This window comes from Chamaea fasciata, unplaced genomic scaffold (assembly GCF_029207755.1).
Source record: "Chamaea fasciata isolate MVZ Bird 193981 ecotype frontalis unplaced genomic scaffold, bChaFas1.0.hap1 SCAF_10, whole genome shotgun sequence".
NCBI lineage: Eukaryota > Metazoa > Chordata > Aves > Passeriformes > Sylviidae > Chamaea > Chamaea fasciata.
Genome location: NW_027094095.1, coordinates 17270361 through 17289158, shown reverse-complemented (window position 1 = coordinate 17289158; position 18798 = coordinate 17270361).

Genomic DNA, 18798 nt, shown 5'->3' with positions numbered 1-18798 from the left:
GGACAAATAAGCAACACGGCCTCAACCCAGTCTGTAAAAATATGTGGAAGAACTTCAAATGTGACAGCTAAACTTGCACTCAACATAAAGTGCAGTAGGAGTGACAGAAAAAGTGACAGACAAATTAAAGAGCTACCTCTGTTTTAGCAATTTTTTTGTGACAGCATTTTAAAAGTTTGCTGGGCAATTACTCTGAAATGACAGTGTACTGCTGAGCAGGTAGTACACTGAGTACATAAAAGAACTTGTCAATAGCTATTTCAATAGGCACTTTCAAACTCACAGGAGCTTTATTATGCATCATTACATCATTAAAATATTAATTTATATCAGCTTTTACAGATGTAAAATTGTTGCTGCACCTATTTTGCTAATTAACTCTGACATTTATGCTTTTGCATAAATGTTACATACTTCAGAGATGGTTCATTTCTACATGTTAGTTACTAGTCTGTGAATTGAATCAAGCTGCCTGTAATATCAGAACCAAAAGACTAAGTACCCGATTACGGTGAACATTTGGGTTAGTGATGCACTTTAACATTTACTTTTTCTTTCTCAATTTCTTCTGCTATCTAAGTCCACCCTTTGGGGGGCTGGAAAGAAATTGTTTCCATGTAGCATTTCAAAAGCATGTGTATTTTATTGTAGCAGAAATTATGTCAAGTATGAGTTGTGAGTTTTTTTCAAAAGAAAATGGTTTGCCTACAAAGCAAATACAAATACGGCCATGTAACAGAAAATACTCAAGTAATACTACTGAAGAAATATTTTGCATCTGCTTTATATTACATACCTTCTGTGTGCTTTTTTGTACATATTTGCTCAATATTAATAATGGACTACTTTAGCAGTTTAAAGATTCTCTGCATATTTCAGTAAAAATGGAATAGGTTTTCTTTTCCTCACACATATCAGAGGTTTTCCAATCACTTTAAAGAAGTACTGTCCTAATCTCCCCAGACAAAGTGACTAGTTACATTTTTCATCACATTACTCTGGCTGATGAGGTGTTAGAATAAGATGATCCAAACTTAGTTTATATCAGAATTATTCAAGTGATTCTAATGCCTTTAGCAAAAAATATTAATCCTGGATAAACTGCTGATGGAGCGTCAAGACACAGATAAATAGGGTTTTTAACTTCCATGGTACAGGTTTAAATCTATTCTACTTTAGTATTGCCCAGAAATTATCAGGTGTAAGCTGACCTAAGTTCCCTGTAGAAAACCAGTACTAAAACAGATGGAGATAGACAATACTACAGTATTTTGTTATATACTGAAAGGACTTACGAGTCATCCAGGACTCTGTTCTATCTCATCAACACTTTTAATGTAAGTATGTTAATGTGGGGGCAAAGGTAAATGCTATCCAAGAGGACTTCCTACCAATCACCTCAAATATTTCACTCAAATATTGTGCTCTCTCCCCAGTCCTTCATACGGGTTTGTACTTGGTGTCATCTCATGGCTCAGGTTTGACTTTGCATTCTGCTGCTACAGAACAGAGCCAGTGTGACAACCTACTACCAGTGACATGAATTTTCAGAAATTCTTAAACATTTCTGGTTTTAAAAAGCAACATATTGGGATAGTACTGATAGAGGTAAAGCCAGTTCAATGTTTTCTGAAATTAAAGTGCTTTTTTGGCAACACAATACAAACTAGTCCCTGTAATTAAAGATAGGCTATACCTGCAGCAAACATGTGTCTCCCAGTAGCACATGGTCAGGCACACAGGCAGATCATTTTTTCATTCATACCAAAAACATGTGGGGTAGATGCTTCCAGTGAAATCATACCCAGTCCTGTAGATGAAGTGCACACTGGAACTCTGGTGCATTGGCTGCAATGTGTTTAAAGTCCTATAACTATTAATCTTAATCTCTGCCCTCTACCTGTTCAAAGACATTCCACTGCTGACGAATAGTTCACAAACTCTCATGCATTATTCACAAGATGTATGGAATTTTGCACCTTAAGATTCTCTTTCACCTCAAAAACCCAGTTTTATTCAGATACAGCAGTATCTAGATTAATGCCAGTTAGTGCAGCACAATCACAAAACAACACAACACTTTGAAGCCCAGGTCTCCATTAGATCCTGTAAACCAATATGCAGAAACTGTGGTATTATGTTAAAATAATAACCTTAATCATAAAATATTTATTAAAAATGGTCTTGGTTAACTCTTGTTACTAAACACAAAAGTTCAAACTGTATTCAGGCAGAAATCCCATCAAAATAAATGGGAAGCTCTCCTACAGCTCTGTTTCTTGAAAAATGCATACATATGTGCATATTGAAGGCCACAGGCCCGCATGCTTAAAATTAATCCCACATAAATTTGTGGGCTCAAAGCCTAAAGAGGGAGTACAAAACTGAGCCTTACAGAAACAATGGCTCAGAGATTCCAAAAGGAATTGCTTACAAAGACTTACACTAATGTTTTATGTTTAATTCTCCTAGTCTCCTGTGAAAAATCTCTTCATTTACCCCAGGTATTTCCTGAGTAGTTCAAGCCTTCTGTGTGCCAGGAAAAAAAAAAGATATTCTCACTGCCTTAACTATTCATGCACTATAGGATTCATGCACTATATGAATAGTTTTGATCCAGATCATGTTCTATACTTTATCAAATGGCATAAATATCTAATATGATAATGCTAGACCTGTATTCATTAGTGCTTTAGTCAATGGGGACATAAGTGTAACAGTAAGACACTGTCACTTCCGAGGGAAAAGATCATTTTGTGACAGGTAAATTATTGCTATATCTCATTAGGAATGTTATGTTCCTGTGCTAAGACATACCAATTGCAAAGTGGTAATCATCATAATAGCATCAAGAGGTTGCTATATATAATCTAGAAATCAGAATGTGTTCCCCTTGGGCCTGCACCGAAATTTCAGTGCAATTATCAATACTTTACAATTAATTTCTGCTAACTTTTCCCCCATAAATCAGTGGTGCCACCAATACCAAACAACCAAAGCACTCCTTTAGATGGGCAGCTCTTCCAAGATCCTAAGCTTATAAATGCCAGTTGTTTCTCTAGCTCAGAATCAGCTGTATCAGTGTCATCTCATTCAGCAAGGAAGTCTGCCCAGTGCTAGGGAGCAGCAATAGTTCCACTTGACCTGAAGTGATCCTGGACATCCCCTGAGAGCTCAGTTGCTCTTACATGCAATTCTTACATACAAGCTCTACTGTACCAATCTTCTGTGGGATTGGTTGTATCCGTACTGACAAAAACAGAAATTTGAGACCTCAAATTTAGATCAGAAATACTGACAACCTTTCCTCCTATTACACAGCTAAAATAAACCACAAGGAATATAAATATTTCTGGTATCAAGCAATTCAAATGCAACTAAAATTTCCTGCAAAAAGGAAGTCAGTTCTTTCACCTTGATTTACTGCATGACAAAGGAACCCTCCTGATTTACATTAGAGCATGGGAATGAAAAATTGCTATTACATATGTCAAAGTGTTACCTGATAAATTTTTAAGAATCAGAGATTGCACCACAAAAATTTTTAATGAAGCCTAAAAACAGATAGGTGAATTTAGGCCTTTAATTCAATAAGAGCTAAACTTTCAAGGCTGAGGGATATATGTCACTTCTGGGGGATTCTTAACAAATCTAAATATTTCACCATGATAGGAAAATGTGACAAGAGTAATAATACATGGTATTATATGCTGCTACACAACTTGGAAAAATAACATCTGCTCCTGGATAGATGTGGAAAGAGTCTGCATTAGAAAACTTCCTGCTGGGTCACAAACATACATCAGTAATGGTTTGTTTTCACCACATGAAAAATTGCCATTGTCATATTCCAAAGTGAGTGTAAATTGTTTTATTATAAACTCCCTGATGGTCCCTGTTTAACTGAGAAATCATTCAATTTAAATTTATTTTTTCTCTGTGGCAATGCCATGTGTTGGTATCACCAAATTTTGCCTCAGTTAGACCAGTATTTCTATAAAAAACAGACTGCACTCCTGATCTTAAGCAACCTTACAACACATTAACTCTTAGTTTGCCCTTATTTCCTTTTATTTGTAATCCAAGGCTCTCAGTTTCATAAAGAAAAGGCCTCGTTGTTGATTCACAAGGCAATCAGTCTCTACAAACTTCCGTCATGCTTGACAACTAGACATGTATGAATATGAAAATATACATTTCAGAAACACTGAAAATTTACAAAAAACTATCCCCTATTTACATGATTTTTTTAGCCTCAAAAGAAATAAATCCCGGTCCAGATTAGTAATGATAGATATACCTATTCCAACTATCCGCCATTCACTTCATTTTCATTTGATTTGCAAGAGAACTGACCTGCTTAAAAAATGCCACTTAAATGTACGCAAAACAAATATATAGACTTTTTGGTTCCCCTTTTTCTGCATTTTTTGCTCTTCCATCTTATCTTTAGCATCTGATGACAACAGGGTGGGTGTCAAAGACTCAAAAAGAACAGTGAAGGCATTATACAGGCTCCAATTAGCATGAGAAGGTGGTGTTGTCTCCAAGAGCTCCACCAAGGAAGGCTTTGTTGAGGATGTAATTTTTCACACTTGGTGCCATGAAATGTCAACCTGAAGCAAAATCAAATCCACGTCAACTAATGTCACAAACAGCTCCGTTATAGCAACAAGAGCACAGCTGAGGAAATAGAATGAATCTAGGTTCCCAGTAAATACTTATCTGCTCAAGATTAAAAATATTATACTTGAATTTATATGCATTGGAAATATTATAAGTTTGATTTTCATATGTACATATCTGCCCACATTCAAAAGGGGATAGAATTGTTTAAAACAAAACATTCCTTTAATTTTCTTTAATTGGCAATTACAAACAAGCAAGGCATCAATCGTTCTTACCCACTAAATTAACCTCTGGGGAACAGGAATATATTTTGTATCTTACCACTCTTCACTGGAAACCTAGGGCAATTTCTATATTTTCTTTATGAAAGGAGGTTGAAAAACATGATGTTACTAGAAACTGTGGGGATCCAACCTTTTCTGTATCCAGCTTCTCCATGTTCTCACTGGCCAAAGTAGCAGCCAGCTCAGTGTGATTCGCATAGACAAGCCAAGTCAGGTGATAGGTACTGTCTCAGAAGAAAGCAGAATATTGTATTGCTTCTCTAATTATGCTAATGAAGGATATCCTTAAAGCATATAATTCATTCCTCTTTTATAGGGTTTTCCAGAAGAGCATATCTAAAGGAAGGGCATAGCATGTACGATTTTTAAATAAACTATTATTTACTGGATGGAAAAAACACCAGTCCTTTCAAATCTATTTTCATAATGGGATTTTTCCAGTTGTTCTTCTGCACCAGGTTTGGGGGTTTGTTTATTTTTATTTTTGGTTTGGGGGGTTGTTTGTTTGTTTGTTTGTTTGTTCTGCATATCTGGAGAAAGGAGAAGCCACAAGTGGTGAAAAATGATAGTTTACTTCAGGTGACTGGGAGATCTTCCAAATTAAGAAGGGAGTATGCCAGTTATATTTCTGCAGTAGGCAGGAATTTAAGCATTTATCTGGAAAGCAGATTCTTTCTGGTGCTAGAATATGGCTTTGACTCAGCTTAAACTGAGTAAGGGTTATTTCCTATGAGAGGAAAGAGAACCTGAGTTTGCCACTGCCCTTCCTCTGCCTCGATACTGTTTTTCCATTCAAAAGCAGAGGATGGAGAAGCTGGAGAGTTCCTGGAGCACACTGCTGCTCCCCACTGGCAGCTGGTAGGTCCCAGCTAGTCCAGCTGGGGCTAATTTAAGAAGTCACAGGTGCAGCAATAATCTAACAGCAGGAATTAAGTCGTTGTGGTTATACTTTTGGGTATAGAACTGCAGCTATAGACTGAGATCTGTCTCGGGTATGAACTTACATCAGACCTGGTAAGACAGTTACAGTAAATCTTCAGCAGGGACCTCAGAAGTTGGAGAGGAAGAGAAAATTTAGCTGTACTCTGAGTTTTGGACATATGTGGTATATTGTGTTATTCTGGAGATCCTCTAGTCTAAAATGAGATAAAAATTAAGAATATTTGTAATGAAAAGCAGTGACTTTGGCTGCTACTGGCTTTCTTTCCTGTTGGGAAAAGCAGTTTGTGAAATATCATTCGATAGTTTCTTGTAGCTGCATGATATCTGTTTATTAAAACCCACTGATGTAACTAGGAAGCAAAACATTACATTTGCCAATAAAACTACTGCTAGAGAAAAGCACATATCATCCCAGTTATTATCTTCACAAGGGTATGTTCCAGAGAGACTTACATTGGGCCAATGAATAATCTGTAGGTTTTCTGTTAAAAAAAATTACTGTCTCATGATATTCAAGCCAAACTTTAGCCGTCCTTTTGACAGGCATCTAACAATGAAAAAAAAGAGATTATGCATTGGAATATAAGAGCCTTGAAAAAAAAATTTTTTTTATTAATCCAAGTCAAAAGCAATACCACATTTTGGATGCATTTCTTCTATGCATAGAAGAAATGCATCCAAAATGTGGTATGCTTAGTGGTAGGATCTCACTTATCCCAAAGCTACCAAAATCCAAAAATCTCTTGATGAAGTACAAGTGTATAATTGAGACAGAAAAATGAAGAAAGTGTTCACCTTGGAAAGAAGCACAGGAGCTCCTTTAACTCCCATTAAAGGAGATTTTGGAGATGGAGAATGAAAGCTAGGAAACAATGGCAGATAAAATGGGAATTAAAAAGCAGACACACACATTTGATTTCTGAAAACTTTTGAACAGGCAGCGGTTGAGAAAAACAAAGAGCATGAAATCAAAACAAAGCACTTTTTTCTGACATTTCTCTGTCAAGACCAAAAAAATACAGATGGGGGAAGCATTATCTGAGGATGATGTGAACACACTAATTGGCAGACTGGAGAGTGAGTAACTGAAGGGACTTACAAGGTGAACAACATTCCAAGTGCTGGGAGAAATTACTTGTACATTAATCATTCACCATCTGGGAAAGAATTAGAACGCCTAGCCATTCCTCAGTGACCATAATTTCTGGGGTTTATTGTGGTGAGAATATTATTTAAATTAAGAATATGAACAAGTTAAAAATATTTAGTTTCACAATACATTTAATTGCTATCATTTTTCTACTAACACAAAGTGCTAAACAGAAGTCCTTTTATACCTGATTCGTCTGTTGTATTTCAAAATTCAGCTAGTCAATCAATTTATTTCTATCTGTACACTTTAAGAAACATGTTTTGAACGAAAAATATCCCTCTTAGGACTGCCTTTCTCCCATCTCCAATTTTGTTAATTGTAGCTGTTTGTTACAGCACAGCTGTAGTGCACTACAAACATGGGGGGATGGGGGGGAGGGAGGGCTTGGTAAAGGGCGTCTGGTTCAAGGTTAAGATGAGATAAAGCCGTAACTTGCTTTAGACTTATCTATGTCTCATCTCAGCTGGGCAATATGACCCTCTCTTCTTGCTGAGCTGTACTATCTGATGCTGATACTGTGTATCAGCTGACAGACTCCTTGAGCTTTATTCTTGCCACTGTGATTTCAAAAGATGGCTACAATGAAGTATGGACAAGTATTTAGCACACTGAAGGAAATCTGGAAATAAGTTTTATAGTAATGTGTTTCACAACCATTAGTCAGCTGAACCTGCATCTTGTAATAAAATATCCACAGTTATTGACAGTCAAATTAAGGTTTCAATAATTTCCAGTTCATTCTTAACTGTGTCTTGCTATTTTTATATTAATTCAGACTATTTAAAATATACTCAGCTGTTTGAAGTGCCCGATGGAACATTTTCAGAAGTAACTAATTAGAGAAACAACAGGACCATAAGTTAAATTAGAAATAATCTGCAGGAGAAAACTACTTTAGGGTCTTTATTTTAGGGAGCCGAATACTGTCTTAAGCACAGGAAATGGCTAGAAAATTCAGAGCAGGTTTTGAGAAGATTTCAGCTGAATTCTGGAAGTATATGGTAGTAATATTACCCAAGCCAGCAAATACCAAGAGTGCAAAAGCCATTATGTTGATTCTGGAATACTTTTTTCTCTCTGCATTACGGAAACAGCCAACAATTCTCTACCGTTAAAGACTGATCAGAGCTTTAAGCTTCAGCTGGAGTGAGTCCAGAGATGTTCACATCTGGTTTTATGCTCCAGTGACCACTGAGTCTCAGTAAAGTAAGTTAATAGCTTGGATTTTGATCCTGTTTTGCTGTTGTGCCATAACAATTAAAAGAAATAGTTGTCTTTTGTCTTCCACCAATCATTCTAAAATGTCTTCTTAAAAGAACATGTGTTTATTTATGAGAACAGCTTCAAATAATTTAAATTTTGTGTTCAGAACAAAGGACACTGCATTTGCAAGTAACATACTTTGTCAGAGATTCTGATTTGTAAATCTTATATTTATAGCAGATAACCGTGGGCCCAGAAATACCATAATTGTAAAATATTTGGTTATGATTTCTTTTATTAAATTTCTATTATTAAGCCTTATTAAAGAACAACTGGACATTCATTGCAAATGTTATGCAGTATGCAAAGTGTATAGGTTTGGTTACTCCACTAAGTTTTTGACAGCAAAAATAAGTTTTCCTGAAACAAGACTGAAAATCATTTATGAACTATCCCCTGCTCTGTTTTCCATTTACCACCTAAATATTCAAGATAAACCAAAGCTTAACTCCACATATTATGAAAACTACCATTTAAAATTTATTTATGTTTAAAATGACCTATAAAACTTTTCTTCTAAACCTTAGCTGAGGTATCAGTTGCTTAAATATATTCATCACATTTAGCAGAATCCTATCATCTCTCCTCTTCCTATTTAATTAAGAATTACTTTTGCCAGCCACAGGAGAATCAGAAGAGCTTTCTTTTGAGTTATTCAGAAAGCGGTAAAATAACATGCAGATACAGCAGCTGACAACATAAGCAGGGTCAGTATTAGGACAAAGTGGCCAAAAAGAGCAGCTTTTGGCATAATTTTAATCAGTCCTTGGGTACATGAAATGTCATGAAGTTTCATATGAAATTAAATTATCCCTTTCTCTTAGCTTATTTTTGTTCCAACTAATCCTCTAACTCTTTATTAAACATTATCTTTACCATCTGCTCTGGGTGAATGTCCAACACCTTGTAGAAGAACTCTGGGCTGATTGGTTTTTATGGGCAACATGATCTGAGTTTTATGCACATACTTAGGATTATGTCAAGGACAAAGAGGATGAATAATCCATTAACTATAATAAGCAGGAACCCGTATCAGTGCAGCTAGAACATGTGTTATGTTTCAAAAGCAAAAGATGAATTAGAGATATGTGGATCATAAAATACCCATAACCCAGGACCCTCTCTATACCAGGACATCATTTCCATACGTATACACTCCACTAAACAGCATTCCTGAAAGTGATGTCTCATTCTTGATGAATCAGACTTTATAGTGCTGAAATGGCATTTCCAGACCTACAACATGCAAAGAAATAGCTCTGCTGAATTGGGCATTTCCTTTAAGATGGAACAGATGGTAGCAAAATATCTGCCCCCGTGCATAGGTTTTTCAACTACATCTGTATTGTCAATAATAGAACTTTACTCTATTTTCATACTTTCAGTAAGCCTCTAAAAGAAATCATCAAAGAACTGCTGCTGTTTAAAGTGACAATTTAAAAATTTACACTTAAAAAAGTAATTGTCAAAAGTTAGTCAAATGTTGCTATCAATTAGATCCAGTTATTGCTTCCACTCTTTGATTACCAAAAACACTAAAATAAGATTATCACTATTAATTAGTGATATTTAGTGTATGTATCAGCCCACCAAGGCTGCATTTGCCACAAAACACATAATTTTAATAGTTTGGTTCCTTGCTTGCAATAGTTCATGTAATTACTCACCCTTTTCACCTTTCCACATCTGCCATAATTAGTCTTCCTCTGACTAACCAATACTTTCAGAACAAAGTATTTACCTTCTCTTCCACTATAAAGGTTTATGATCCCAAAATAAACAACAATTATGATGGTATTTGATGACAGCATATTAACAACAGAAAATATCTGGACAATATGTCTATACTCATGTCCTTTGATGCAGAAGGTTTGCACCATATATTCTTGCAGTATGCTCTAGGGTGTAATGACTGACTACTCTTCCAAACATTTTCAGCAACTTGTTAAGAATGATTTGACTCACAATGAGCAGTATATTTCACTGCTGTATCATTCCATATACAAAGGAATAAGGTTCAAGGATCAAAAGGATCAAGGTTCTCCACTGGTAGAAGTCATCTGGATTCTGTTGATTTCAATAGTACTGTGTTGATTTGAGTCAGTGGTGTGATCTCTATACACTTAGAATCAGTGAAACAGTAAGAACTCTGAGAGAGGTAGTCATTACTAGGTACTGGATATGCTGCTAAAGATGATGAGAATTGTCCAGCTGAGAGCTCTGACTGGCAACAGGAGGCTGTATTAAATCCCAGTATTCAAACCTCAGTACTACACGTGCTTTGGCTGACCAGGGACCTTCACTTCTTTACCTGTTCCTGTAGTACACACTAGGGGCAAAACAAACTTAGAGGCCAATCACAGAAACCATGCTTCATGAACCATGCTCCAGACCGTGCCCTCATAGCTCACTGGATTAAAGGGAGATCAGATTAGACCCGAGATCATTTACTGTATGGGGACCTGCTCAAGTTGCTTACCCTAATCTAAATCTCAAGTGTGCTAAGCAACAGATAAAAACCTACACAATAATTACATTGCTCAGGTGCTTGGTAAACTTACTGTCCTATAGTTCCAGACTAGTACCAGCTTAGAAACAAAACCTAGTAATAAATAAAAAATAATACAGCTGAAAAAGCAAAAAATAGCATTATACTAAGCTACAAACAATAACCTAGTATCTTCCTTTCCAATTCCTCTAGCCATGGGCAGCATTCAATGATAGTCATAGGTGGGCAAGGAAGAATCCAGTATGTTTATGTGACAGAATTTCCCATATAAATAATTAGCTGCTTAACACACACCCAAGAGTTCTTCCTAGAGTAACAAGTCTTTGTGAATCCCCCAGTCCAGAATACAGACTTCATTACTAAAGGAAAGAATAAACATATACATAATATTCATAAAAATCTCATATAAGATAGGATATTATGATTCTTAAATAGACAGAAAAATGGGTTCCAAACACTCAAGTTTAGTCAGAGGTCTGGGCCACTCAGCAGAAGACATCCCTATCAGCTCCCATCCTAAACACTGAATTTCAAAGTCTCTTCAAAAGTACAGAAGGGAGTTACTTTTTTACTGCAAATGCTTTCATTTAACCTCTTTTTATGAAGGTAAAATAAAGTTACTTTCCAGTGCCAATTTTCAACCCAGTGGGAATTTTAAAACAAAAGATAAATGTAGTGAGATAAATCGAGAAAGTGTCTCTCCCATCCCTAAATCTTATTACATACATAGATGCATAAATTTAGCTGAGGTAGAAGGACAGTGGGAGGTGAAGAAAAATCTTCTCTAAAATAACAACTTTGAAAGTATAAAAAAAGGAAATCAAAAGAGTTATGTAAAGTGTTAAAGGGTAATAAAGATTTTGTATATATCTTAACTGTTAGCATGAGTAATACACAAAATGGATTTGTTTTAGGTTACCAGCTTTTATCCAGATTATCCAGACTATCAGCATCTGGTTTAAGTCCCCTGTGTAACCATCTGTAGTAATGTCACATAAAGGATTAGCCTTATCTGACATTTGTAATGAATATATGGATGGAAGAAGAGGAAGGAGTGTGACATAGACTACAATTGTTAAACCTTAAAATCAGGTGAAACCACATCTTTATTGGCTGATTCTAACCATGGGATTTTTTACTTTTCAAACATTAGCATTTGTATTGAAAAACAACACATCCTCATTGATTTTTTTAAAGAAAAGCAGGCAAACTGAGAAAAAATATTTTATATTTGACCTTTTAAACATAATTAGAACATTAAATAAAAATAAAGCCTACTTCACCATGTTCAGTTATGACAGATGGGTATAATCACAAAAACATCAAAGGCAGGCTTATCCTAATCCTGTAAAGTGGTAAGTGCCTCCTGAAAGGTCCTGAGTGCCTTCTAATCCTACTGAGGATAGGCTGCAAGTGCATCAAGAGGTAATGGGAGCAAGTAACAGAGGTAATAGTGGGCTTTCCTGGCCACATGATGAACAGTTTATATTAAAAAGATCTGATACATTAGGAAATAACCTGATTTATCTAAACACAGAAATCAGAAAGTGGGAAGATGTATGTTTATTCTCCACTCTCAGTCCCACATCATGCAGCCCTAATTCAGAAAACCTGGCTTCTCTTCCAGGCTTTGTTATTTGCATAAAATTGCACAGTGTCCCAGGTCAATATATTTACCCCTTGGCATCAGTGTCTTCTTTCCACAAATGGTGAAACTGAAGTGACCTCTTCTCAGCAGATCATGAAGTTGTGCAAAATTGACAAGACATAAGAATCTATGACCATGGTTAGTTTTAATGCATCAGAATGTATGATGAAAAAGCTGGGGTTTAAGGCAGAAAGAAAAACTCAAATCCTACAAAATGTTTGAATTTGAGGGTTTCCCATTTAGGTGCAATCAAATATTTAGGGTAGGGAAAAGGAGAATAAAGGAGAATAAAGGAGAATAACGGATTCTATCAACTTAAGGCAGGTACCACTACCTTTGGAAGAACAGCTGAATTGGAATGACTGCTGATCAGGTCAAGTTCAACAAGAAGAGTCTTTTTATTCAAAAATGGCCCAGTGAAAGGTCGGGCTCTGTGTTTTGAGGCTAGATGATATGAGAACACAGTACTGCAGTGGAGTGTAGCAGCTAAACAAGGTATATTGTGACAATGCCAACCACTCCTCCCCAGTTTAAAACAAGTCATACTGCAAAAGTACCTTGTGCAAAGTCACAGATGATATCTAGTGCAGCCTGAGAACTAATCCTCAGCCAGTTTTATCTCATTGCAGTGAAACTCTAGAATGTTACCACTGGTCATACAAGACATGGATATCTGATTTCCTTTGGTGAAACAGCCACAATTAATAGCTGATATTAAAATAAGGCTTCTTCATATGTGTATTAATAGATGTCACATGTCCATGAAGCTCAAGCTTGGAGGTTTTTTTTCAGGTATCCAGATACCTGTTACCAGGCAGAGTGTCACTGATGCCTACATTTTATAAATTTGTATGAGACATTTTTATAACACATGCTGTATTGGCACCATTGCCCAATAGTGCATGCAATTACTTTGTTGTTGCTGTTGTTGCAGAGGGCCAAGCTCTAACAAATTAAATTTAGAGAAGGGAAATAGGCTTATATGCAAATGGAATTAAATGCTGACACAAGGATAAAACAGCCCTGGATTTAGAGAGGGCTCTCCCCCCGACTTTTTAACCAATCATTAGATTTAAATTGAACAGACAGATTCATCTTTGATTTAACTCCACTGTAATCAATGGAACTACAGCAGGGATGAACCCGAAGCAATATGTTTTTGACAGGTTTTATGCAGTGGCTATCCAGAATGAAGTAGATGAAAGAGATTATTTTTTTTGCCTATAATTTATGAAATTATTTCACCATTCCCAAATCCCTACATCAATGAAATTAGTTGGTGCATAAAAATGGATAATGCAGGCAGTTGCATGCCAAATACCAACTGCTGACCAAAAGCTCTGTACCCAAATACGCAAAGCCAAATATTTATCTGACTTACCTGTGATCCAGAACAAGCTCCCTAATGGTGTCAGAACAGCTGGATTATTGTATGGTTTCTCCTCAATGTCACTTGAGCTGCATAAAAAGAATGGAGTATATTTACTATCTCTATAATGTTAGTATCACATATAAATAGTGACTGAACTTAGAAAATTATGTTCTTTGGTGATCTATTGAAGTCCTAGGAGGAATAATGACTGTTGATCTGATCATTGCATTATATGAGAAATGCATTTGAGTGTTGCATTTTGTGCCTTTGTTACGTGACTGCTCCTCGACATTGCTTCCTCCCTTCTCTGTCTCCACTCGCACATCTTGTGGGAAGAATAAATTGTTTATCAAAACACTTAGTAAATTAATGTAGGACCAAAGGGCTCTGACAACATGCACTCTATATGGAGCTGATGAGAACTAGGGATTATTGCTCATACCAATCTCACAGACTCTGATTTTTTTAGCACCTTGTTTTTAAGCATCAACACCACTTCATTTTTCTCTCTCTTCCTAGTTTTCATTGCTTCTTTTCAGCTGACAGCTCATTGTTTATTCATTTATTCATGGTCTCATTTTTTTGGTTTTGAGGATTTTTTATTCAATGGTAAGTTCAGAGGTACAACAGTTTGTTATTCCACACAGCCACTTCTCTGTACTAAAACCACCAAATGATAGAGAGAACTTCCGTATGGGTGCGTAGCTTTACCCTTCTTGTGTCACAGTTTCCACTCTTACACTGTTTTTTCCCACAAGAAGCTTTAGCTTCTTTTTCACTGCATATGTACATGTAATGCTATTTTTGGTAACTGCTAATGGGTAATCAACTATACATGAAGGAAGCATAACAGATTTCCTGCTGGCTCCTATGGCATGGTCACCATCAGCCAGAGTTTGCAGATGATCTTCTTGAAATATCAGAGTAGGACAATGTTTTTTACTTGGAGGTCCACAATAGGTCCCTAAGGTAAGTGTATTGTCAAAAAGGAAGCCCATGCATCAAACACTCATTAACTGCTGCAGTAGAGATATCCTCAGCTGGCAGAGCAGCCTTGGGATTATAGGTACTCTAGGCAGAGACAGCAGACAAATTTCAAAAAGCAAAAATAATTTCAAAGCAAACTCAATTCAGATTGAACAGCCCTAGTGAAACATGTATTTCCTTTGTATATCTTGTCTTTAAAGATACACCTACATAAAAATAAGAGGTAGGAATCTAACAAGGCCTAGCACTGAACTTACATTGGGGGGATTAGTGATCTTTGTTTACACTGCCTGTTCTGTAGCAAATCAGTAGGGACACAAAACAATCCTTATCAGTACAATTATACTAAACCAAAGTGCTAAAATCAGGTCTAAAGCACATACAAACTTCTCTTCCTTTCCTCAAATATATGTACTTCCTCCAAAAGCACAAAACAGGTATTTGTTACAACCACATTTTGCTCACTACACGTTTGAAAGTATAATCAGAATTACTTTGGCAACATGCAGTCCTGTGAAAATATGTACAACAGAGAGAATTACTGTGGCATCATGTATTTTAATGCAAAACTAGTTTAAAAAAAAGGTCTGAAGATATAAGTCAATAAAAAGTGTGAAAAGCAACTGCTTTTATAATACACATCCAGCTTTAAAGGGAAAGAGAAGATACTACCTTTGCAAGTATGTCGCTGTATAACTTAGAGGAAAATTAACACTTTTCATTTCAACTACTAATAGTTTCCAGAACATAAAGTATGAATACTGAGTACTCCCTTTCTTCAAGCAGTAAAGGTCTCAGGTTTTTACCCCATTCATATTTGTTATCATATTCCAATCATTTGTATTTCATTGATTTCAAAACATAGAAAATGGTCCATCAAAATAATGCATTTTATAGATGTTAAAAACTGTATTAGAATCCTTCCACATTTTTCACCATGGAAACTACAGTAATTTTCAAGTAATAAAACCCAATGCTTACTTTCTGGAGTTCTAATTCTAAACATTTCATTCTGCTCAGTGACTCAGTACTATCTGGTAGTACCACACTCAACAGCATTCATTCTTCTTATATGAAAAAAGCAGAGTTAGAGATTGTAACTGATGCTTGCATGAATTCAGGAATCTAAGCAAAACTAAGATACTGGATGTCTGTTCATTAAAAGTCAAATTGGCATTCAACTGCCCCTTTATATATTACTAATATTAGTAAGAAAGTTATCAACTCAAACGTTATAAGCATGATTTCTTTCCCTAATCTTTCAACAGATGAAATAAAGAGCATTTTAAGGAGTGGCACATGCATCAAATCCAGTATCTGAGAAAAAACTTGCTGGATTATTATCAACCTCATAGAATAATGTTAACTGCTTGCCTTCAAACTTCAAAGTTAGTGAAGTTTCCACTCCAGCTTTGAATTAATTATTTTTGCCTGCCAAAATACCTGAATTGATCTGTGGTTGCAAGAATACACTTCTCCATGTGTTTCTTGTGTTTGCAAAGAATCAGTTTCAAACCCAGTTAGAGAATTCGAACTGAAGGGGATCTGTCCATAAAATCAGTTAATCAATTCATGAACATACTATGGGGTATTATGCTGAAATAATAAATACAAGAAACTTTAATACACTTTAAAACGCTTTTGAGTCCTGCGGATGCCCGGCTGCTGCGCGGGGAGGGCTTTCTGTGCCCTGCAGCCTCCGCCGGGCTGTGCCTGCACACCCTGCGAACGCCAGCCACCGCTGCGGGAAGAGCCGGCTAAACCTCACCTGGGGAAGAGCCGGCTAAACCACAGCTGCGGGAAGAGCCGGCTAAATCACATCTGGGGAAGAGGCGGCTAAACCACAGCTGGGGAAGAGCTGGCTCAGCCACAGTTGCGGGAATGCTGGCTAAACCACAACTGGGGAAGAGCCGGCTAAACCTCAGTTGCAGGAAGAGTCGGCTAAACCACAGCTGCCAACGGCGGGCGGCTCTTGCATGGACAATAACATCTTCGACTAGAAACACTCCCTCTTCATGTTTCCCCAATGCTAGAAGTTTATGAGTCTTTTATCCAAACTAAATGATGTTCCTAAAGGAAGTTTTATATTCCTTTGTGATGAAAGTAGTAAAATGGAGGGTTGGATAAGAGTCTTTTATGGAAAACAAAACAAAATATTCAAAATATGCAACAGTATATCCATCATAGATATCTAATATGGAATTTAAAAATGGGTTCATTTTGAGAAACTTCCTCATTCATGGGAAAGCACCCACGAAAGAAAGAACAAATGCAAGTAAAAGGAATCAACCAAACACAGAATCTGGGAGAACTTTCAGGGAAAAGCATTTTACCACCCCTAATATGATTGAATATCTATCTTGCAAATAAACAGTCCAAACATTGGGGGAAAAAATTAGTAACAATTTCAGATCAAATGAAAATGAACCATTGGATGGCACTGAACTGTGAAACAGGAGAATTTGGATTCTTCTTGCAGAGAGCAGTGTCTGACTTGTTATGGAATCTCATTTGCTATCCTGTCTGCCTCAGTATCCTCCATTCCCTTTCTCAACTCTGGTGAGCTCCAGAAGTTGTGGATCAGTTCTCACAGTGGACACATCTATGCCAAAATCCAAAGAGTGACAGAGGGGGGGTGAATGAAAACATTCCTAGACTAGCTTTGCTCTCACTGGCCTGCTCAGCTGTCCCAATAAGTATCCATGATGTCTCTCAGATTTGCATCCTGTGCTGTAGTCCATGCTTCCTGTCAAAGTTCCTTGAAAAAGTTTCTTTCAGCTATGCCTACCAATCCTTCACTCCCACCACTTACGTACAGTGTGCAATGGTAATTCTGAATAGGTGACACCTGGATCTCAATGGGCTCTCTTAAGCACTACTTTATAATACATTAAACTAGGTGCTGCTGAAATACAAGCAACTTTCTTGCACTGATGCTTTGTTGCTGGACTAGCCCTGCTTTTCACCCAGTTTGCTTCTAAAAAGCATTTCCTGCAAGTCTGGGCGATTCATGCCCCCTCTGCCTGGAGCACAGATCCCTGCAGTTGGTGCACTGAGCAATCCCAGCCAGCGCGAGCCCTCTGCACCAGGCCCTGCAGCCAGACACCCCCGAAATGCACCAGGGAGCAGATGCATCACCTCCTCCTGCTGGCACTGCAACAGCCACTGCACGGGTGGTTGCTTAATGCCAACAGTATGATGCATATTTCCTCTGCTGAAGGAAATTGCATCTTTCAGGAATTGCATCAGGCTCTGGCAAAAAAATAAAACAGCTAGGGAGAACATATTTCAATATGAGTGAGCTAATTATAATTTTGGCTCCTAAAGCTTTTTAACAGCCAACATATAAAGTCCAGCTGGCATGTCCTTCCGCCTGCCTGAAGGAAATAATCCCAATTTATAGCATAATCAAAAATCATGTTTCTATATTTTTGGGGGGTTTTTTAAGTCACTGCCAATACATCAGCCTATGGAAAAGCCTCAGATTGCTTTCCAAGTGATGGAGTGCCAAGAAGAAAAGGTTTCAATGTATACACATTTTACTGCCTCTACACTGGTTTAAAAAGCACAAAAGATTGCTTGGCTGGAACTAAGGGGAAAAGAAGTATCAGTTAAGTAAGGAATTTGTGAACCACACGGCCCTGTGCAAGTAAGGGGCCACTGTTAATTTTCAGGTTGTAATGAAGCCATTGGTGAATTTGAGACAGTTCAAAAATCAGTTACAATAGAAGGAAGAAGGGATTTGGCAATCTGCTGAAATGAAATCCAGCCCACAGAAACAAAACCTTGCAAGAACCTACCACTGAAGTATAAAGCACTGAAGTGAGAATAAAAAATATATAAGTTCACAGGGATAGTATTTTAAAGATCAGTGTTATTTGGTATGAAGGCAGAGGGTGTTGCACAGCTCTGAACACAGGTTTGCTAAGTATATCAGACTTTTACTTCTTTCAGTCAATTATACTCTGAAAACTTTGAAACTGTCATAGATGTATAGGGAAGCAGCTGTTT